Source organism: Natator depressus, chromosome 3 (genome assembly GCF_965152275.1).
Source record: "Natator depressus isolate rNatDep1 chromosome 3, rNatDep2.hap1, whole genome shotgun sequence".
In the NCBI taxonomy this organism is placed as follows: domain Eukaryota; kingdom Metazoa; phylum Chordata; order Testudines; family Cheloniidae; genus Natator; species Natator depressus.
Window position 1 is genome coordinate 99930049 of NC_134236.1, and position 23473 is coordinate 99953521.

Genomic DNA, 23473 nt, shown 5'->3' on the forward strand with positions numbered 1-23473 from the left:
ACAAACTGTGAGCTGTGCCTTAAAAGACCGAAAATGAATAGATAATCTCCTGGGGCTGACGGTCGATAATTAATCCTGTTTGATTGGGGGTTTTTTGCTTGTTTTGTTTTTGTCTGTAAACGATTCTTGACTCTGAGATTGGACTCTTGGAGCTGGTTTTGAATTTAGATTGAGGAAGGAACAAGATGCCCTTCGAAAGAACATGATTATTTTTAAGTGACCCTTGAAATCACTGTGTTCAACCCCTGTATATCAAGTGACCTCCTGAGATGCCTTCCAACTCTGGTATTCTATGATTCTAAGGTGTGATTTACACCACTGCAGTTTACCACTGTTTGAAACCAGGCTTGCATCACTGTGCTAAGAGGCTGCATGAAGAGCAGGTGCCATCAAATCCCCCAAGTAGACAAGGCCAGCTGTGTTTTAAAATATTTAAACAACAGGGTTAACCATGACCAGCTAACAGGTTTTTTAGAAAACAACTGTCCTAGTCCACTATAAGGGGAAAGTTGAGTTTAACATTGTGTTAGTAAACAATTTCTCAATGCTTTTTTCCTCCATTATAGACAAGCCCTTCAAGGGAGCTTGCAGATGAAGGAATCAGTCATTTGTGGATGTATGGGTTTACAGAGCTGCTTTTTCTTACTGTGTAGCTCCCACAATAAGCAATGGATCCATTGTTCTGGAATCAAACCCTGGTCGATTGCTTGGAAGACAGCTATGTTCACCATTATACCACCAATGCATCAGGCTCCAATAAGCAATGGAAGGAGTGGCGTTCCACTTCTATAACTCAAGTAAATGCTGTGCATCATTTTGAAGTGTATTTGCATAATTATATAAATATAACTAAAGGTTACTGAATGATTTGGCAATTACTTAACATTGCCATATACGTCCCACCTAATTCAGTGTAGTTCTGCCATTGTACACAGTGTTTTGTACATAGTTCACACAATCTGCTATTACATATTAGAGCAAGTCAACCTCAGATTTTTAGGTCAAGAACCATCTGATCAATTCTGATGGCATATTAAATCAGCGGGATAAGGAAGAGCCTGCAATCAATTCACGTGGTAAAACTAAAAACAGTTCCTTCAATGACTCATGTTTACTCAGTATGAGCAGCCATTTAACTAAATTGGTTTCTATTGTGTGGGCACCCTTATTCTGGATTTAAACAAAATCAAAATATGGCATTCTTAATCCAAAATAAGTGTAACCACCTTGAAGTTGCAACTGATTTAACTAATTGAGATTGTTCAGTTAAATTGGTGCTCAAACTGATTGTGTACACCAGCCCTAAGTCATAGCAGCAGCTTCTGAAGAAGCTAAGTACTACACTGGAGAGAGAAGTGACTGGGGAAATAGTGCCTTTTGTCTGTTTAAAATCCTTTGTTTCACTATAGCCAGTGCTACAAACCAGACAATATGCTTTGAAGAAAAGACATCCATGTAGAATACATTGTCTTTGTTGGACCAAGTGAGTTAACGCTGCCAGCTTACAGGTCAAAATAAACATACAGGCAAATTTGGCGAAATATAATGGCTTTTTCTGGAAAGTATTATCCTATAGGAAATTAAATTAATGCTGATCTAAAAAAGGATTCACATTGTAATGAATCATGAAGAGGTGAAGAAAAACAAATAAAGGAACTGAAGACATTTTTGAGAACTGTGGAAATGTAAAATTTACCCACCTAAATATTAATGTGCCAATACACCAGTTAAAGTGCCAATACTTTGTACTTTTAAAGAAAACAAATGATACTTTTTGGTATTTGAACAGCATGGATAATTAAATATAAATGACTTGAAATGGGTGTATGCAGTGGTGATGTAGCCATGTTGGTGCCAGGATATTAGAGAGACAAGGTGGTGTCTTTTACTTTTAATATCTTTTACTGGTCCACCTCTGTTGGTGGAAGAGACAAGCTTTCCAGCTTACAGAGAAGACCTAAAGAGCTCAGCAATGCCTGAAATGATAGAGAAGGCTTACGTGGCACAATGCGGCTACAGATCTCCCCTCAAACTCCATTTAAAAAAAATTTTTTTTTAAAGTTGTGATTTTTAACTGACCATTCTCTCAACACTTCTGTCTTTCGCTATGTCCAACACGTCTGTCACTGGCTTCTGTAATCTGGCTGTGTCCAGGGAGATCTGTGGTCTGAAGCAGTCCTTGGCCCCTATATTGAAACTCAGTTTCAAAAAGTAACAGTTCTGTCCTGTTTCAGAGTAGCAGCCGTGTTAGTCTGTATTCGCAAAAAGAAAAGGAGTACTTGTGGCACCTTAGAGACTAACAAATTTATTTGAGCATAAGCTTTTGTGAGCTACAGATGCATTCAGTTCTGTCCTGGAAATTCCAAAATGATTTTTTTTCTGTGCTCCTGCACTGAGTTGGAAGGGAAAGAAGAATAGGGGGACACACCAAGGGACACACAATAATATTTGGGGGGAGGGAGGAAGGGTGTCCTCTGCATAGTTTAACTGTTCACATTTCTTTGTGCACTTTGATTTTGGCTACTTTTAAAGCTTTTGGTGTGCTGCTATTTTGGTTTGCTTATGGCAGCTGTCCTGCCAGGCAATTGTTTAATATTGTACTTGTCCAATACATGTGTAAAACTAAATGTTTTTATTTTATAAAGAATTTTTTGCTGTTACACATAATATGACATATTGAGGTATTTCAGATATTAGAGGTAAACACATGATCAGAGACAATGGGGAGGTTTATGCAAAACCCATGTCTCCATACAGCTATATACATCAATCCATACTATTCACCCACCCATTTATAAGCCATTATGTCATTCAAAAGTACAGTGCATGGCAATCAACTCCCCCACACCTGGCAATCAATGCCCTTCCCCGTCAGCACATTCATAAAGGTACTATTCTCCCTCTTCCATTGAGCCATGCAAATCCACAATATGGGAGCACAAAGCATTCCCAATTTCAGTTGCCCAGGTGCATCCAGCTCCAGCTGGCATCACAAAGATTTTGAAGAGCACAACAAGCCACAGTGATACAGACAGAACTGATGACATTGGAATCCAAATCAGTCTGTAGACATTGCCAGCGGGATTTCAATTGGCCAAACACACATTTGACCGCGATTCTACACACCTGCTGAGAGTTTAAGTAAACCTTCCTTTGCCAGGGTGTGACAGAATATACCCCTGTATTCACACCCTATACACTATTGTAATAATCTTTGTAGAAACTATGCTTTGTAAGATCTCATTTGAAAACTCATATTTGCTGATCATTATTGTCCTGGTAAAATATGTGTGGCAACATTGTAGGTGAAGTTATGAGATTCCCCTGTATGGTGTTCTTAACCCATGTTCTAAAACCCACAGCCCTGCCCAAACAGAAGTTGGCAAACAGGTCTGGCCTAAACAAAGGAATGTGTATACAGCTTCATTTGCAGGAAGGGAAGACAAAGGAAGTTCAAACACGTGAAAAAAACAGCAGGGAGGATCCTTCCACATAGACTCTTTGGCTCCTGGGTCTCTGCTGGAAATGTTTTTCAAGAGGGGGACTGAAACTATAAAAATGAGGGACAAAGAGCCCAAGGCTCCCCCCTCTCTCTCTGCCCATTGCATTCACTGTACCTGAAGAGACAAAGGAAGCAGTCATTGGAATCTGGGGGAGGGGTCCTAACTGATAGAGTTTGGTCAGTAAGACTGTTGAAAGCATGTGGTGAGAGTCATAGAATCAGAAGGGACTGCAACGGTCATGTAGTCTAAACTCTCAGACAGAGCCGTTCCCTAGGGATGGCAAATTGGGGTGGCTGCTCCAGGCCCTGCATTTTGGGGGGCCCAGCGGGGCAGTGCATTTGGCCAGCACTGCATGGGTGGCGGGTGAACCGCTGGATGGGGGGACTACCCCCAGCCCTGCCCCTTCCACCCGAGGGAGAGCCTCCCAGCTGCAGCCTTCCCAGTCCTGGAGCGCGAGGTGAGAGTGCGAGGCACCATGGGGCGGAGTGTGGGTGGGGAGCCACTCCTGGCTGTTTGGGGAGCACTGCCTCCCCCAGCCTCACCATCCACCCCCGGCACGGTCAATCCCAGAAGTGACGTCACTTCTGCCCTGGGCCCCGCACTCCCCTAGGGACAGCCCTGCCCTCAGAAACCTAGCAAAGGATGGTTTTTTTGATCCATTAACTTCTGGGTTATGGGCCCAGCATGTTTCCACTGCACCACACTGCTGGTTGAAATATTGCTTTAATCTAAAATAGTTTGATAAGTTAGGCATTAGTAAACATCTTATCTTTATTTTTCTTGTAAACATTTCTGACTTTTATACCTCATTACTTGTACGCTTAAAATTTATCTCTTTGTAGTTAATAAACCTTGTTTTATCTAATCTAATGTGTTTAAAATGAAGTGTCTGAATAACTATTTGAGATAATAAACTGATATATTCTCTTAAAGAAATAAGACTTAAAATATTTTACAGGAGAGGGCTGGACAGCACAGGACATACATTTCTGCGGAAGATTGGTGGTGTGTTGGGGTCACCCTGTGGTATAACCTAGGCTGGTGAGAGCTAGAGTGTAACCCAAGTGTGGCTGGCAGGCTGCAGTTACACATAGACACTCAGGGTGTGACTTGCATGCTGGAAGGCTGTTTGGGAGTGGCCCAGGTGGGAGCTACTTCAGCAAGGCATTGTAAATCACCAAAGGTTCCAGGGCAGGGGTGACAGCCCCACATTGGTCAGGACTGTACCCTGGTATGTCATACAGGGCCTCTGAGACCAGGGTATCATTTCATAAGCCAAGGCAAAAGGGAGTAAACAGGGTCCTGTACGGGGAGACTTTGGCAAACCAGTAAAGTGCCTGAAACCACTATGGCTTATTGCTAAAAGCAGCCAAGTCAGCAGGCTGTAAATTGGCCATTCAGCAGTCTCAGTTTAACCAAGGCAGGAGGGGAGGGGAGTTTTTGGGTACCACAGAGAGGGCAGCTTGACCCCAAGTCCTTCCTGATAAGAATTGTGTTGAAGTTGCTGATACATGCATTTTAGAAGAGCAGGATGTGCCCCAGGAATGTTTATTGGGGCCTCAAGGCTGCAAACTCTGGAAAAACCCACACCTGGTTAATCGATAATCAGAAGGAACCTCTTGCTTGACCATTGAAACTGCTTACTTAACAAGTTTGCTTTAAGGGACATGTCATTCTATTACTAATGTATAAATAAGAGGGAAAAGTTTGAGGTGGTGGGACTCTTCAGGACTGGACTCTCCCTCTGGATGCATCTTGTGTTCCCCACCGGCAGACGGGCTGCCGCTGTACCATTCGAGAGCCACACTCAGCTTTGGTAATTATCAAGGGTTGGGGGTGTTTTACTAACCTGTTGTGGACGTGTATATAAGTGCTTGAGACTAAGTAAAGTTTAGCTTTAAGTGAAAGCACTCTTGTGTTGTCCTGTTTGTGCCAGCCATCTATTGGTCGGACGGCCGTGTCTCCCCTGATTTATTTCCTGACACCACCTCACACAGAGTAAAAGTTACCAAGAGCTCTGGGTTGAAAGAACCCCGGGTGACAGGTCCCAGAGAATAACTTTGGGAACAGTAACTCCATTTATGACAATGTCATGTGGTGCTGAGCAGACTTCTGGGCTTGGGCTGCAGCCTGAGCTCTGGAACCCTCCCACCCCCCAGGATCCTAGAGCCTTGGCTCCAGCATGAACCCAGAAGTCTACACAGCAATGAAACAACCCTGCAGCCGTAGCCCCGCGATTCCAAGTTGGCTAGTATGGGCCAGTCGCAGGTGTCTAGTTGCTGTGTAGATATACCGAGACTAATTGGGAATGCACTGCTGGGAGCTGCGACCACACCGCAAACCAAAGAAAACTGGGAGGTAGAGCAGCTCAGGGAAAGCTGGTCCGGTGCACCAAGAAGAGGCGACTGAGACACTCCACACCGCCCTCCCTGGGCTGGGACTGAGTTGAGAGGGAGAGTCCGGGTGCCCCTACCTTTCCACCTGTCTGTCTGGGTAATGATAGATCAAAATCTGACTGGTGGGCCAACTGACTGCCAGGCAAGCCCATCCCAGGACTTTGGGGTAGAAAGACTGTTGAGCCATGTCCTGCCCACTAAGCCTGCTGGCCTCTGAGTGAAATCTGATATAATCCAAAGAATTTTGATTATATACAGAAATCACTTCCCTCACCACTTAAGCACAGCCACTTCTGTAGTGAAACATGCACACACACAATAATACTACTGTACATGAGTTGAGGTCCAAAGGTAAAGAAAACCTGATCTAAGTGAAACTAAAGCAGACAGAATATTTAGGTTTTGGCTAGGGAAGCAAAATATTTTGTGTTATCTGTAATGCACACAATTAGCCAAAACTTTAGTTTCCAATATCATCTGAGAATCTGCATCTTCTCACTATAATGGGGGGCAGGGAGTGGGTTGGTTCAGCGCTCAGTTCAGGAGAAACAATGCCTTTAGGCCCCATTCAGATTATAACTAGATCCATAATTTTGTAAGGTTAGGGACATGATCATCTGAACTGCTTACAAATTGTATGGTTAAATTTGTGTCTTCACAGCAGTTTCTTTGTTTTCATGATTTGCATCTGTACACAGCATTCTGCCTACCCATACTTTAGGAGTACCTTGAACTACAGTCCAGAGTCCCATCCCATAATGCCCCAGGAGTTGCTCACAGCACCAACAATTATGGGTATTTAGTGGTCCCCACTTCTGCTGAGGTCTATGAGATTTCTTACATAAAGCACATAATCTACAGCCTCAAAGGTCAGAGTGGCCATTTACATCATGGGGGCAGATGTGAGAGTGCTACATCTAGCAAAATAAGTTATGGGCATTTTAAATCTGCCAACAGCTTCGGGGTGAATTAGCCATGTGTGCGCTCTGGGATAGCTTAACCACAAAGGATAGAGTCCCCCTAGGTCAGGCTCAGAGTGGCATTCTCAAGACATGGGAAAGTGGAGTGTGGAACACGCACCCACAAAGAGTTACGCAATGGAGAGGGCTTGATTTACTGGTTACAGTGAAACAGTCAGGAATGCCCATCCACACAGCAAAACAACTGTGTCTTTAACCACTTATATGAACCCAGACTAGGCCTCTAGCAGGGGCAGCATACAGTTAAGTAGTTATTAGCTGTGTGGACATGAATGAGATTTTAGCCATCTGCTCCACCAACCTGCTAGTGGCCTAGTAAGAAGCTGTTAGTGAACTACTAGCACCACTTCCTGCAGCATCTGGGCTTCCCAACTGAATATTTACCAGGCTTGACTCCAACTGGCATAGATAGAAGATCTCACATAACTGCCATAGAGGATGCTTGTACTCCCTAAGGATGAACACCTAAACACTACAGGGATGAGTGTGTTAAATATATACATATTAGATAGACAGACGGTTAGTCCTTTACAAACTTCGTATCATGGAGACTACACTTCAGAGCTTTGCCCCACCATACAGTCTCACACAGCTGTGTTTAAATATGGTTGAAAAATGGATCCTGTTTAAACTAATTTGTCTGGCTGGTGGGGAGGTTTGGAAAAATGGCTTTTAAATGGTGTATCCTCAACCACAGTCACCAGTCAAACTGTGTGATCTACCAGGTTAGTGGAATCATGCTTAAATCATGTTTAAACATGAATTTTAAACATGGCTCTAAGACTACTGTATGCATGGCTCAGCTAGATTTTTGTTTCCTAGATTGCCCATACTCCCATACTTAGTCTCTAGTCCTTAAAGAGAGCTTTGGATTCTTGTCTTCCTCTCCATATCAGTGGCTACAAATGCAAGAAGCTTTGCTGTCTTATCTTGCTTTTTCTAACGGTTCTATCAGCAGCTAGGTTTCTTTAGGCAATGAAAAACCTGGGTGCTGCTAGAAGCAGTGGGAAGCAAGAAGTAGGAAATTTTTGGTTCTTGACAGACCACAAGTGGTCCGCACACCACAGATTGGGAACTGCTACTCTATTCTTGTATTACTATTATTACTTATATGCCAGAGATGTGCGCAGCACTAAGGGCCAGCCCACAACATTTTGGCACCAGAGGCGGGAAACTCAAATGACGCCCCCATACCCCCTCACTTGGGCCAAAACTTTGAAAGGTCTCAATTCTGCCTTCTTCCTGTTCTACTCCTCTCATGGTACTGCTCTGCTACCTACCCCAATAAAGGAGAACTAACAACTTAAAATGCCTTGTTCAAAAATTTTAAGTAACACTTAACTTTCAAACGCCTGAACAGCAAATGTAACTTTTCTTGTCTGCGTAGTAAACACTGGCATTTTTATCTGTTTGAATAATCAAAGTGGTGCTTTCCGTGCCTTCTTGGTTGCAAAGATTTGAACTGCTTCCTGCTGAAGGTTCCACAGTGTGGGCCAGCTCATGCTCTATTGAGATGGTTGCAAGGCCGACCAGCCTCTCCTGAGTCATTGTGGAGCGTAGATGTGTTTTTATTAACTTCAGCTTGGAGAAGCTGCGTTCCCCACTGGCAACTGTTACAGGAATTGTTAGAAGTATGCACAGAGCAACAAAAGTATTTGGAAAGAGGGTGGTCATCTTATTTGTGCACATATATTCCAGAACAGCCTTTGGAGTTGATCCTGCTGAAATGTATCTTGAAAGGGCTTTCAGTTCATCACCTAAATCACTCGCGTGAATATCGCGCATGTCACCATGTGTCAACATTGTCTCTAGTGCCCTGCATTGCTGGTGTAGGTCTTCCTCACGTAGAGTGAGAAGTTTTGGAATATCATACATCATCCCAAATATACTGCTGTGTTTGTTGAGCTGCATGAAACATTCTTCAACTGACTGTATTGCACAACCTAGCACCTGGTTAAAGAATTCAACTTTGAATTGTTGTTTGGGGTCTCTTATGGGATTATCCCGTGCCTCGTAATCAAAATGTCGTCATCTTCGGTGACTCTTGTATTCTTGAATGGGTGGGAAAATAGCTTCAGTGTGAAGTTCTTCTGCCAGCTTCTGTGCACTCTTCAGAACATTTTGAAATCCCTCGTCTGACCGGTAAGACTGTAGGTATGACTTTGCTTTGTCCAGTTGTTCCATTGCTCCAGATATATCAAGATTAACACCTCGGAGTCTCTTGCTTACAACATTTATTTCAAACAGTATGTCATGCCACAACACTAAGCCACACAGAAATTTGAAGTTTCTGGTGATTCCATTTCCCGCTGCCACTTTGTTCTCCCATGAACAGTTCCTGTCATAGCATTATCCTCCATAACGGCAACTATGGCATCATCTATCTTCCCAATTTGGTGTTTGATAGGCTTTATCGCCTCCACTTGACTTTCCCATCGTGTGGCACTCAGTGGTTTTAGTGTCAGAGAGGATGTTCCCAGATGTTGCTTCAAAATTTGCCATCAATGAGTTGATGCAGAGAAAAATACATAGATGGTTTGAATTACATTAAAAAATTCAGCAGCCTCACTAGAAGCTGATGCTGCATCAATGACCACCAAGTTCAATGAATGAGAACTGCATGGGACAAAAAAAGCTTGAGGGTTTAACTCTCGGATCCGTGTCTGCACTCCTCTGTTCTTTCCTCTCATGTTGGCACCATTATTGTAGCCCTGACCTCTCATGTCAGCTATCGCAATTCCCATATCTTCCAGCTTTTTAAGAAGCACATTTGTCAGACCAGCTCCTGTAGTATCATCGATGTCAATAAATTCTAGAAAATGCTCTCTGACAGTCACCGTTGCAGGGACATTTTCACTAGATTCTGTTGTTGTTACAAAACGTACCATTAAAGTCATTTGTTCCATATGGCTGATGTCGGTTGTGCAGTCCAGAATAACAGAGTAATATCTTGCTGACTTCAGATCTGCCACAATCTTCTGTTTGACTTTTGTTGCCAGTAACTGTATGATCTCATTTTAAATTGTTTTTCCAAAGAAGTGGTGTGTGTACATTTCTTGGGTGGTGACTCTTCTTAGATGCTCCTGGAGTACAGCATCAAACTCAGCCATCAGCTCCACAATTTTAAGGGAGTTTCCATAGTTTGGCACATACAGCTGATCTGAAGTGCCACGCAGTGCTAGGTTTTAGGTAGCAAGCATTCTCACAATGGCAATGAGCCCTTTCAGAACATTTTGCCAGTAAAGAGACTCTGATGCAATCTTCTCTTGATGCTGATCATCTATGGGGCATTTAACCTTAGTCTTATCTCAAGTTTTTTCCACCTATGGAATGCTCTCTAGTGATTTGCTGCCTTCTCATGGCATGCCAGATTTCTAGCCAGATTTGTCCAGTCCTTTGTTCCTGTAGAACCCAATGTGGCTGGAACATTAGACTGGAAGAGTTTGCAACAAAAACAGTATCCAGCATTCTGGGTTTTTGAGTACATAAGCCATGGCCTCTCCACTTTGTCACGATTGGGGATTTAACGCCAGTAATGGATGGAAACTTCTATTTTCATTGTCTTTGTGGAACATGAAGTTTTTCACTTGCTGTGGCCCATGCAGTACAAGGAAGTCCCTCAGGCTACTGCTCAAGTGGGTCCACAGTCCTGGATCATCTAGACTTAAGGAACTAAACTCAGCAGCAGCTGTTTCTTGTGCCTCCACCACACTCTTCTCTGATCTACACTTTTCTTCAGGAATGTGCATAGTTACATCCATTTGAGATGGAGATATGGATGCTGCAGTAGCTGCCAGGTCACCTGCACTCTGACTAACTGGAAGATCAGGCATCTCCTCACCACTCACATCCTCACTGGGGCCGGAAGGCTTGCCGTGAACATTTGTGTCTATGTATCTCAGGAGAGCTCCTTCCTGCTTAGATAGAAAAGCTTCCTTTGCTTTCTTTCTTTTTCTGAATGCTGCTCCAGAGGGGCGTTTTCTTCTTTCACTCATGACTGCTGTTCTGTGCCAGCTCTCAACACTCAATTAAAGGGGACAAATAAACAGGCTGGTAGCAGGGCCTGAGTGAGGGAAGACATCAACGTTTTAAGGGCCTAACTGGCTCCTACTACTTCAATTGACTGCCTGTTCTCCTCAGGTGGGTTCAGGGAAGCAGCAGGAAACAGGAAGCTCCCTGAGAAGCTGATGTTAGTCGGTCCAGGCTCCTGGGGGTGCTAGAGGGGTACATAAGAGGCTCCTCCTCCTCTCTCTCCCTGCAGCTTCTGCTGCTTTCTGTTATTGCCTCTCACCTTTTCTCCTGCCTGCCTGTTATGTCTCTTGTGCCCTCCTTCCTCCAGCACAGCACTCCACGATCTCTGTACATCTAGAGCAGAGAGAATACATATGCACCAGCAGCAGACACAATTTTCTACACTCTGGGTCCTAGTGGCATCCCCCCCACAGTCTGGCACCTGAGGCGGCTGCCTCAGTTCACCTCATGGTAAGGCCAGCCCTGTCAGCACTACTCAACACCTAAAATCAGTGCCTGCCCTGAGGAGCTTAAAATAATCATCACTTTCTGCTACTATTTACCACAATTAATAAGTAAAATTAAGGCAATCAAGATGTAGCACAGGATGATGGCTTACAACAGTTTCAAAGACAACCACACAGTGGTGATTTTAACACATTTATAAACTTGTTAAAATAGGAAGTCTAGTACAAGTTAGATATTACAATGCAGTTTGCAATGTCATTTTTATTCAGATGAAACTATTAGTTAAATTCTAGTTTCTAGCTCCTGGAATTTCCTGACACAAAGCAATTCATACCAGATCATTTCAAGGAATTGACATGTTTTGATTGTAACCTCTGTAACGAACCTGCCATGTAGGGGGAGAATGAGATTTTGTGGAAAGTACTATATAGGCTGTACCATGTGTGTGTGGGGGGGGGCGGGGGGAATGGTCTATGTGCAGAGAGATAAAAACACTTGTTGTGTGAGAAGCAGTGATTGCGTGACTGACTGCAGAGTCCTAGAGAACAAGTTCCTGTACTGGCTTTGTGTGTATGTAGCTGTTAAATAAAATATGATACATATCTGATGAAATTGCAACTAGAATCTTATCCACATTAAGCATTTCAGGGAAATCATCCACTGCTGTTTCCTTCTAGCGCTAACAGTGGTAGGAGTGCTAATATAGCACTCCACCAGTACTTTTATTGTGATGTGAACTGGATCTGCAGTGAAAGGAGAATTTGAGAAAATCTTCAGTGCAAAATAAAGCAGCTAAATTCTCAGCTTTTCATAAAACACCTTTTGTGCCATTAGAGAGCATAGTAGCAGTCTTTGGTGCCCTTGGTGTGGCGAGAAGTTAATCTTACAGAGTTCTTGGTCCTCCAGTTACCAGAGCAGATCGGAATGTGCTGTAAGGGGAACTTAATAAAGTGACAGAATTCCAGGTAAGAGGTTGTTCTCTAGTGCCTTACCTAAGGATATAATCTGTTGTTTTTTTGTTCACACACTTGGTTAATTGCCCTTTAAGCCATCCCTTGGTGCATTCACACTAGTCAAATACAGGCATCTGTGTCCATCTTTCAGATTGCTTATTCACTGACCCTTCCCGCATCTCCACTGAATCCATGAGAGGGGTACCATCCTCTGCCAGGATGTAGGCGATATGCTTTTTGGCCCCCTCTTTTTGTCCAGTGTGTAGAAGTGGGAGACATGATCCATCTCCCAAAAGAACTGGATGTGGGATCAAATGATGGTGCCCCGGGTCCTGGCCCCGAGCTCATCCCTCTTCTCCTGACACTCTCTGCAGACAGATGGATCCCAAGGGTGAGACACTTGGGCCAGATTTGCAGAAATGTTTCCTGGTCCCCTTGGCTTCCTCTATCAAGGCCCTCGCAGCCTGGAGGACTAGATGGAAGTCTCCCCACCTCTGGAGAGCAAGCTGAACCTTCCCCGGACCAATGTGTGCCTGCCAAGAACTGGCACAGTTCATCCCACAGCACAGTGGGGGCTGAGTGCAGATGTGGTCGCCTCATCTTAAAAAAGATATATTGGAATTGGAAAAGGCTCAGAAAAGGGCAACAAAAATTATTAGGGGTATGGAACGGCTTCCGTATGAGGAGAGATTAATAAGACTGGGACTTTTCAGCTTGGAAAAGAGATGGCTAAGGGGAGATATGATTGAGGTCTATAAAATCATGACTGGTGTAGAGAAAGTAGATAAGGAAGTGTTGTTTACTGCTTCTCATAACACAAGAACTAGGAGTCATCAAATGAAATTAATAGGCAGCAGGTTTAAAACAAATAAAAGGAAGTATTTCTTCACACAACGCACAGTCAACCCATGGAACTCCTTGCCAGAGGATGTTGTGAAGGCTAAGATCATAACAGGGTTCAAAAAAGAACTAGATAAATTCACGGAGGCTAGGTCCATCAATGGCTATTAGACAGGATGGGCAGAAATGGTGTCCCTAGTCTCTGTTTGCCAGAAGCTGGGAATGGGAGACAGGGGATGGATCACTTGATGATTACCTGTTCTGTTCATTCTCTCTGGGGCACCTGGCTCTGGCCACTTCAGAAGACAGGATACTGCGCTAGATGGACCTTTGGTCTGACCCAGTAGGGCCATTCTTATGTTATTAATAAAGGGGGCTGTGTGATTTCTTTTTTCTAACTTTTTAATAACCAATATGGGGGATCAGGAGCACAGTTTTGTGACTAGTTGGTGAATCTCATTATAGTGTTAACCACCAGTTCTGAGAGAATCCGCTCCCCTTTTTGCAGCCTGCCCTGACCTTGGCATTTTCAGTGTGGGCTACTCTAGGCACCTCAGGTCACAGTATGTACCCTCTGTAGGGATGGATCTGGGTTAGCCTTTGGGACCATTCAGAGTGAAATAATTTCTAAAACTGGTTAATTAGGTAAGGGGTTTACTATTTTGGGAGGGTCGCCACCACATCAAACACAAAGTTTGTGCAAATTTGGAATTAAGATAGCAACTGAAATTTAATTGAGCTTATTTGGGGAGTAGAAGTGAAATGAGGTCAGCCAAGACTTCTGGGGACCTAGGTCTGGTAGCTTGAAACACAGCATTAAAATACACTAAGGATCATGGCGGAGGTTTCATACAAACATACCAAGATATTTTTAATCGCCCTAACCCGGGGGGTTTGATGTATCATATGTTTAATGTAATTGTTGTGGGGAGTACAGGAAGCTGTGTTACTCAATGGGGTCTCAATGGTTAAATCAGTTCCTGCACTCCAGTAGTATAATCAGGGAGCCAACCCTTAGTAAGCCTTATCAAATTGTAAAGGGCATACTAGGTGAAAGTGACCCTCAGCTGTGAGCTAGTAGTGGATGTAACCATATCACCTTCGGTAGACTGGGAAAGGCCTGTCCTCTCATCAATAACTCCAGGGTGGGAGGCAGTTAACATGTACAGTTTGGCATATCAGTTCTGCATACAGTTAGTATGTTAAACACCATCACCAATAACCTATAATTTTTACAATTGGGAAATATTCCACATTTAAAAACTGCAAATCCTTGATTAAGTTCTATTGTTTTTTAAAACTATTTTCAAATTCATGGAACAGGAAAAGCCACTTGTTTAATTCTTGTCAGACAGTGCCACATGGAGCCATTGAGACATGGGGTCTGTGACACCGCACCCTAATTAAGACTCTGGTTATTTAACTGAAGATTACATCCTGGCAAAATCCTTATGTCTCATCCACAGCCTCTTTGCCTGTGTTCAGTCCAGATGAGGATGTGTTCAGCCACTTGGCAGCTATCGACTCAGTAGGTCACCTTGATGGCAACCTTTACAAGGAATGCAGCAACGTACCTCCTCTGGTAGTGTATTTCCAAGAGACTCAAACATGGAAATTTCCACCAGTTGCCTGTTGCTCTGAAAAGGAGCAACAGTACACTGGCAGATACAATATGTTTGAGCGGGACCCACTGTTGTGTGGCGACAAGGAAGAATGCCAACAGAACCAGTTGTTATCATCATCATGCCCTATCAGGCTAACTAAGTGAAGGGTTCTTATGAGGAGGATGACCTATGGTGGCCAGTACTGCCTGATAACTAAACATCAAGGGTATGTTTGTTATACCAATAAAATAAAAACCAGCAGGATCCTATTAAAGGGGAAAAGGCAAAATGCCACATTTATTGTGAATACAGAAAGAATCATAGTAAGCAGTTAGTTATAGCTATAACATTCCATTCAATTTCATATTTATTCACACATTCATTCATACACACACACACAGGTTCTGCAAGGTTGTTATCATAGTTACCAGCCTTAGAGTTGCTTGTGCCAAGCCACTGGCCAGGTGGCCTGGACATGAGGAGGGAGCAGGGCCTTGTCAGATGCTCATCTGATGCTCCTGGAAGTTGGTTTGCAGATTCAGACCCCAAAGTTCTCACTTTTCAGAGTCCATTTTATAGGAATTTATTCCGATGCTAATCTATGGGAATTGCTTCATCATGCTGTTGCTGAATCAATCAGCAGATAGCACATTCCTGACGGCTCCGTGCTGCCAGATGTTATCTTGTTCTTCGGTTCTCCCATCCTTGAGGCTGTTGGGTGGATTCCAGTCTGCCCTCCGGGGGTTCTCTGGTTATTTCCACTTGACGCCTTCTTCGGCTGATCAACACTGGATTCTTAGGCTGGCACCTCCCTGATAATTCAGTTATTATCCACACCAAGCATCCATCCACATACATCCTCTATCTCTATTTTAATCACAATTGTTAACAAAGCGAGATAAATACAACAAAAGGGTGGGGAGTCTCTGTGTGCACTCCAAATCCCTCATCCCCAGCCCCACACCAGAGCCCGCATCCCCAGCCAGAGCCCTCACCCCCTGCACCCCAACCCCCTGATCCAGCCCAGAGCCCCCTCCCGCATCCTGAACACTGCATTTCTGGCCCCACCCCGGAAGCTGCACCCTCAGTCCCCCTGCTTCAGCCTGGAGCTCCCTCCCATACTCTGAACCCCTCAGCTCTACCCACAGCCTGGAGCCCCCTCCTGCACCCCGAACCCTTCATCCCCAGCCCCACCCCAAAGTCTGCACCCCCAACTGGAGCCCTCACCCCCTCCCACATTCCAGCCCATTGCCTCAGCTTGGAGCCCCCTCCTGCACCTTGAACTCCTCATTTCTGACTCTACCCCAGAGCCTGTACCCCCAGCCAGAGCCCTCACCTCCTCCCGCACCCTAACCCCCTGAGCCAGCCTGGTGAAAATGAGCAAGTGAGTGAGGGAGGGGAGAGAGCGTGGCAGTGGGAGTGGGAGGGAGTGAGCGAGGGGCGGGGCCTCAGAGAAGGGGCAGGGCAGGGCCTCGGAGGAGGGCAGGGAAGGGGACGGGGCAAGGGTGTTTGGTTTTGTGCAAGTAGAAAGTTGGCAACCCTACACTGAACCAAACTATAAACCCTGTATATAATGGATTCGACTTCAAGCCAGGGGGTGCAGCAGCACCCCCAGCACCCATAGTTCCAGTACCTATGGCTGTGGGTTGGGAGTGAGGGGCACCGGCAGAGCTGCGGGTGGAGACCCAAGGCTGGGCTATCAGGGGACTGCCTGGGTCAGGCCGCAGAGTGAGGCAGGGGCCAGGGCAAGCACAGTGGGGGAGTGGGGGAGAGGGGATGGACAGGATCCCCCTCAGGGCGACATGGAGCCGGTACCTATCTCTCTCTGCTGGAGCCATGTCCTTTGGAACCAGTTCTCTCTCTCTCTCCAACTGAGCTGCAGCTCCTACAGGCAGCATCAGCTTCTCTTCCCACCCTCCTAGTGGGGAGGCTGTTTGTGATTACTCCTGTAACTGGACTTTTAGTGTCTGGGCACTGCCAGGTCTGCTTTTCGACTGGACTTTCCAGTCAAAAACCGGACACCTGGGCACAGGGACACTGGAACAGGGGAGGCCCGGGCACCATGGCCCTATCACTTTTAAAAGTGGGTTGGGAGGGGGCGGAGAGGCGCAAGCAGCAGGCAGGGCCTTGGGGGAAGAGGCAGAGCAGGGGCAGGGAGAGGTGGAGAGAGGGCGGGGTCTTGGGGGGAGAGATGAAGAGATGTTAAGAGTAACAAGAAGGGTTTCTTCAGGTTTGTTAGCAACAAGAAGAAAGTCAAGGAAAGTGTGGGCCCCCTTACTGAATGAGGGAGGCAACAGAGTGACAGAGAATGTGAAAAAAGCTAATGTACTCAATGCTTTTTTTGCCTCTGTCTTCACGAACAAGGTCAGCTCCCAGACGACTGCACTGGGCAGCACAGCATGGGGAGGAGGTGACCAGCCCTCTGTGGAGAAAGAAGTGGTTCGGGACTATTTAGAAAAGCTAGACGAGCACAAGTCCATGGGGCCGCATGCGCTGCATCCGAGAGTGCTAGAGAAGTTGGCGGATGTGATTGCAGAGCCTTTGACCATTATCTTTGAAAATTCATGGTGATCGGGGGAGGTCCCGGACGACTGGAAAAAGGCTAATGTAGTGCCCATCTTTAAAAAAGGGAAGAAGGAGGATCTGGGGAACTACAGGCTAGTCAGCCTCACCTCAGTCCCTGGAAAAATCATGGAGCAGGTCCTCAAGGAATCAATTCTGAAACACTTAGAGGAGAGGAAACTGATAAGGAACAGTCAGCATGGATTCACCAAGGGCAAGTCATGCCTGACTAATCGAATTGCCTTCTATGACGAGATAACTGGCTCTGTGGATGAGGGAAAAGCAGTGGACGTGTTATTCCTTGACTTTAGCAAAACTTTTGATACAGTCTCCCACAGTATTCTTGCCAGCAAGTTAAAGAAGTATGGGCTGGATGAATAGACTATAAGGTGGATAGAAAGCTGGCTAGATCATCGGGCTCAACGGATAGTGATCAATGGCTCCATGTCTAGTTGGCAGCCGGTATCAAGCAGAGTGCCCCAAGGGTTGGTCCTGGGGCCGGTTTTGTTCAGTATCGTCATTAATGATCTGGATGGCGTGGACAGCACACTCAGCAATTTTGCAGATGACACTAAACTGGGAAAAAGAAAAGGAGTACTTGTGGCACCTTAGAGACTAACAAATTTATCTGAGCATAAGCTTTCGTGAGCTACAGCTCACCTCATCGGATGCATTCAGTGGAAAATACAGTGGGAAGATTTATATACATAGAGAACATGAAACAATGGGTGTTACCATACACACTGTAACTAGAGTGATCACTTAAGGTGAGCTATTACCAGCAGGAGAGCGGGGGCGGGGATCTTTTGTAGTGATAATCAAGGTGGGCCATTTCCAGCAGTTGACAAGAACGTGTGAGGAACAGTGGGGAGTGGGGTGGGGGATAAACATGGGGAAATAGTTTTCCTTTGTGTAATGACCCATCCACTCCCAGTCTCTATTCAAGCCTAAGTTAATTGTATCCAGTTTGCAAATTAATTCCAATTCAGCAGTCTCTCGTTGGAGTCTGTTTTTGAAGTTTTTTTGTTGAAGTATTGCCACTTAGTGGTAGATACGCTGGAGGGTAGGGATAGGATACAGAGGGACCTAGACAAATTAGAGGATTGGGCCAAAAGAAATCTGATGAAGTTCAACAAGGACAAGTGCAGAGTCCTGCACTTAGGACGGAAGAATCCCATGCACCGCTACAGACTAGGGACCGAATGGCTAGGCAGCAGTTCTGCAGAAAAGGACCTAGGGATTACAGTGGTTGAGCAGCTAGATATGAGTCAACAGTGTGCCTTTGTTGCCAAGAAGGCTAACGGCATTTTGGGCTGTATAAGTAGGGGCATTGCCAGCAGATCGAGGGACGTGATCATTCCCCCTATTCGACATTGGTGAGGCCTCATCTGGAGTACTCAGTCCAGTTTTGGGCCCCACACTACAAGAAGGATGTAAAAAATTGGAAAGCGTCCAGTGGAGGGCAACAAAAATGATTAGGGGACTGGAACACATGACCTATGAGGAGAGGCTGAGGGAACTGGGATTGTTTAGTCTGCAGAAGAGAAGAATGAGGGGGGATTTGATAGCTGCTTTCAACTACCTGAAAGGGGGTTCCAAAGAGGATGGATCTAGACTGTTCTCAGTGGTATCAGATGACAGTACAAGGAGTAATGGTCTCAAGTTGCAGTTGGGGAGGTTTAGGTTGGATATTAGGAAAAACTTTTTCACTAGGAGGGTGGTGAAGCACTGGAATGCATTACCTAGGGAGGTGGTGGAATCTCCTTCCTTTGAGGTTTTTAAGGCCAGGCTGGACAAAGCCCTGGATGGGATGATTTAGTTGGTGTTGGTCCCGCTTTGAGCAGGGGGTTGGACTAGATGACCTCCTGAGGAGGAGAGAATCACAATCACAGGGAATGCAAAGGTTCATAGGGCAAGCAGGGCTAGGCAGGGCAGGACAGGGAGCCAGGAGGTAACAAAATCAGGGGAAGGGACTAGGCAGGGAAGAAAATGAAAAGGAGGCCCTGGGCAGGGTAGGGGATGAAGGCAATAAATAATGGGGGAGAAACGCAGATGGGGCTGGAGAGATATTGTCAAAATACAGGAAGAGGAGAACGGGAGGGGACTACACAAAATGGTGCAGGGGCAGCGAACTGAAAGGGAAGGGGGATCATGCAAGACGGTGAGCAGCAAGCTGGGGAGGGGAACCACACAAGACAGGAGGCAGCAAACTGCAGGTGGGGCAGGGGACTGGTGGGCAGGCAGAGCAAGAGGGATGAGGGGGCCCACTAGCCCCATGCAGACTGAAGGGAGGAGTTGGGAGGTGTCCACGGGGGGCATATGTATCCACGTGTGCTTGCAATAAGTAGGGTTGCCAACTTTGTAATATTTAAAAACCTGACACTACATCAGGAGTGCTGGAACCTCCCCTGCCTCCCACAGACCCCGCTCCTGCCCTGCCTCTTCCCCCGAGGCCCCACCACTCTTTGCTCAGCTTCCTCCCTCTGCTCGTTGCTCACTGCTTTTCCCCTCTTCCCACCTGCCTGGTTGGGAGGGACTTACCTGCAGACCCGGGGCTGGGAGCTGCAGCTGCCCAATGCAGGTAGGAGGTGGCCCCGGCTGAGTAGGGGCTGGCATGGGTGATGACCCGGTGCCTCCCCGCCTCCCCTAACTCCAGAAGACAGTTAATGACTACCCATGGAAAAGTCTGGTTTAAGTGACTTGCCCAGCCTCACACAGGGAACTCTGTGGCAGAGGCAAGGATAGACTCAAATTCTCCAGGACACTGTTCAACTGCCTTAATCATGAGACCATTGTTCGTCTTCCTGCAGGCCATTCCTGCACACCTATGATGCTGCGGGTGGGGCTTGCCATTGCTGCTGCTCCTGCTACTGAGCTAACACTGCTGTTGATGCCACGAAGCCCTCCCCCCATTCCATCCAATCATACACCACTCCTGCTGCTGGCCTGCCTACCTGCCTCCACTCACCACTGTGGGATTGCTGCAGCAGAGACTCTTCTTGCTAGAGTTGCCAAGTGTCTGGTTTTCAGATGGAAAGTCTGGTTGAAAAAAGGACCTCCCAGTATCCAGTCAGATCTACTTCCAGAAGTATCAGAAATGTGAGGGTCAGTTTCCAACCTGGTTTAATAATCAAAAAAGCTCTGTCACTAAAACAATTATAAAATATTAACCATTGAAAGCTCTCACTACTTACGCAGCTTCGAAAATGGTTTCCACTCTTTTACACAGAGCTACACTACCACATTCTCATGTGTCACCAATGACCTCCCTTTTCAGCACAATAGTTGAGAAAAGCCCATTAAAATTAGTTGTTTTTTTCATAAATACACTTCCACAGTTCATTCATGGTGAGAAGTGCTCCTTAAACTCTGAATTTCTATTCTCCTGGATTGAGCATGTTGAGTGGTGTTTCCATTTAATGAGACAGAGTATCAGCACAATCATTTCTGAAACTGGATAGAAGCAGCAGTGAAAGTTTATGGAGGGAAGGTCATCAGTAATGAACAGTCCTGCTTTTCAGCACTTGTAGACTTGGTGGTTATCAGTGGTTTATTTTCTCTTTGACATTTTCAATATTATTGTCCTTCTCCAGTAGCAGTTAAGATTAGCGTGACATTTTTAAATTACCCCCTATCTTTTTCTTGAATAGGTCATATAAAATAAAGGTAATAAAAATATTCCTAAATGCAATTTCCCCTTATCAGGTCAGTGCCTACAAGCAATCTGTGGGAAATGAACCTGTGCAAAAGAATATACCCTTAAGAAAAGAAAAGAAAAAGAAAAGCCCCTCAACTTTCTTTCTCAAACACAAATATTTCCTCCATTTAGCCAACTCAACCTCCAATAACACTAATTTTAAAAAAAATCTCCGACTGTCTCTCATTCCTCCTTCCCACGGTCAGTCCCACTCTGGTACCATGTGGAATGATGCACACTCCCCACCAGTGCTTCTCCTTATGTCAGGCAGCAATGTTTCATGGGTTTTAGCCTCCAGTGCCCACTGCAGGCCATCTGTCTTTTAGCCCTATCACTGGCAATAATTCTGCATAGCTCCTATACTGCTTTATCTTACAGCTTTTTCTGACTTCTTACCATGTAAATTATACCCACTTAGACTCCCTTGTACATTGGGAAAGTGACTGTAAGCAGCTCTGTGGCATTCTAAGCTAGTGTAAAGGGTTGAGGTGTGAACACCAAGGGAGGAGAAACTGCTTTTGTAGTTGGCTAGCCAGTCACAGTCTTTGTTTAATCCTGAGCTGATGGTGTCAAATTTGCAAATGAACTGAAGCTCAGCAGTTTCTCTTTAAAATCTGTGATAGGTTTGTTTGACAAGATCGTTCCTCCACTTCAGCTGACTCCCTGGCATTTGTCATGGCATGTGGGAAAGTCCCCATGGGTTGGAGCATTTGACTCATGAATGGATGTCTTTCTAAAAGATCAACCACAAATTAATGGGCTGGATGCAGAGGTTACTGGGTGAGATTCTATGGCCTATTTTAGGCAGGAAGTCAGACCAAATGATCCTAATGGTCTTTTCTGGTCTTAATCTATGAAAATTTAATTATTTCTTTTTCAGCCTCAGTTGCAGTCTCCAGTATAGTAAGTGGGTCGGCAAACCAGTTTCCTATCCAGCCCTAGGAAAGGGAGTGGAGCCACACATTATATAAATTGTTCCATCCCACAGTAAAACCCACAGGTGGACTTTTAGGGTAAACATCTGAGGAGATGCCCCTTCCCCAGGATGAAACAGGTATATTCTCCCTGGGAAAGTGTGGGGTCAGAGCCCAAACCCGATGGATCTTCAGAAAGCTATGGTTGTCTGCATGCAACTACCATGCCCCTGCATGGACTTTGGCTCCCAGAATCCTACCCTCTTTTCTCCCTGCTGGAATGGTTTCATTGGACCCACACGACTAGGTACTCCTTCTGGCTATGGCTGCTTCTGGGAACCCTGGCAGGACTATGTGAAAAAGGTAATAGAGCCCAGGTCTAGATTACTTTTTCTAGATAGAGAGGATAATTTGCATACCCTGCCCCTGTCCTCAGCACACCTGCCCATCCTACTTAGTGTCTGTCCTGCCTCAGTACAGACCAGGATTCCACCAGATTTGGCTGAGGAGGAGAACAAATTCACAGAGGTGGCAGTAACCTCTTTCTTCATGGAAGTGGATCTGTGGGAGCAACATCTGTTCTATGGCGATCTAGTGAATGGTGCCCTTGCAGCACAGCTGGTGTAAGACTGTACTGAACTAAAAGCCACCAAAATTTTGCTCCACCTCCTAGAAAGTTCAGCATCATCATTCCAGGCCTCCCATCCAGACAATGCATATTCTATTCTGTGGGTCCTGTACCTGCGACAGGGAATCGCAATCGACAACCACCTGTGTGCTGTGCTGCTAGCTGCACGTGGACTTCCTGCAGTGCAGGGCCCCCTTTGATCTTTCTGGCTACATATCCTGGATCCCAAGGGTCCCTGCCTTGACACTCTCTGTCACACTTAGTACTGTTATTTTTAACGTGGAATTTGGTAATACTTTCTAGAGGCTCAATAATGAGGAGATACCAGCTTTATTCCAGTGGGGTTCCATTTATACCATTGGGAGAGCAGAATCATGGATAGTATTTCTTTATAGTGTTAAGCCATTTCAAGACAGAGCAAGAGTGTGCATATCTCAACATTGTTGGGGGTTTACAACATTCAGCACCTTGCAGAATTGAACCCCAAGTAAAATATTGGTTGAAGACAGTAACATTAATAAAAATATCGTTTTATTCTACAGGCATTCTGAAATAACCCAAAGTCAATTGAGATAGCAGTGAATGTAGAATAGCTTAGGCACTGTGCTTTGTTATCTCTGGTAATTAAGACCTTTTTGAAATACAAAAGTATTTTTGAAGGCTCTGTGTCTTGATAGCTAATGAATGTCATGCTGTATGGGATTATTATAAAATATTTCTTTGTCTCACAGGGTGACATATAATCCAACACAAAGAGATGCACACATCACATGGTGTTACTGACTTACCAGAAATAAAAGCTGATAATTGTCTATTGAAAGTAGGTATATCTACAGCAACCTACATTTACATAGTTCCTTTTATCCTGAAGGTTCCCAACAAATTTTTACAGACGATGTAGGAACTACTCGTTCAGC

At 45.2% G+C, this 23473-nt stretch overlaps 1 protein-coding gene across 1 annotated transcript in view; it reads right to left on the reverse strand.

The window, feature by feature from the left end:
* Positions 1-23473, reverse strand: part of SAMD3 (sterile alpha motif domain containing 3) — a 309380-nt gene that overhangs the window by 137061 nt on the left and 148846 nt on the right. The gene's annotated exons all lie outside the window — the stretch shown is intronic.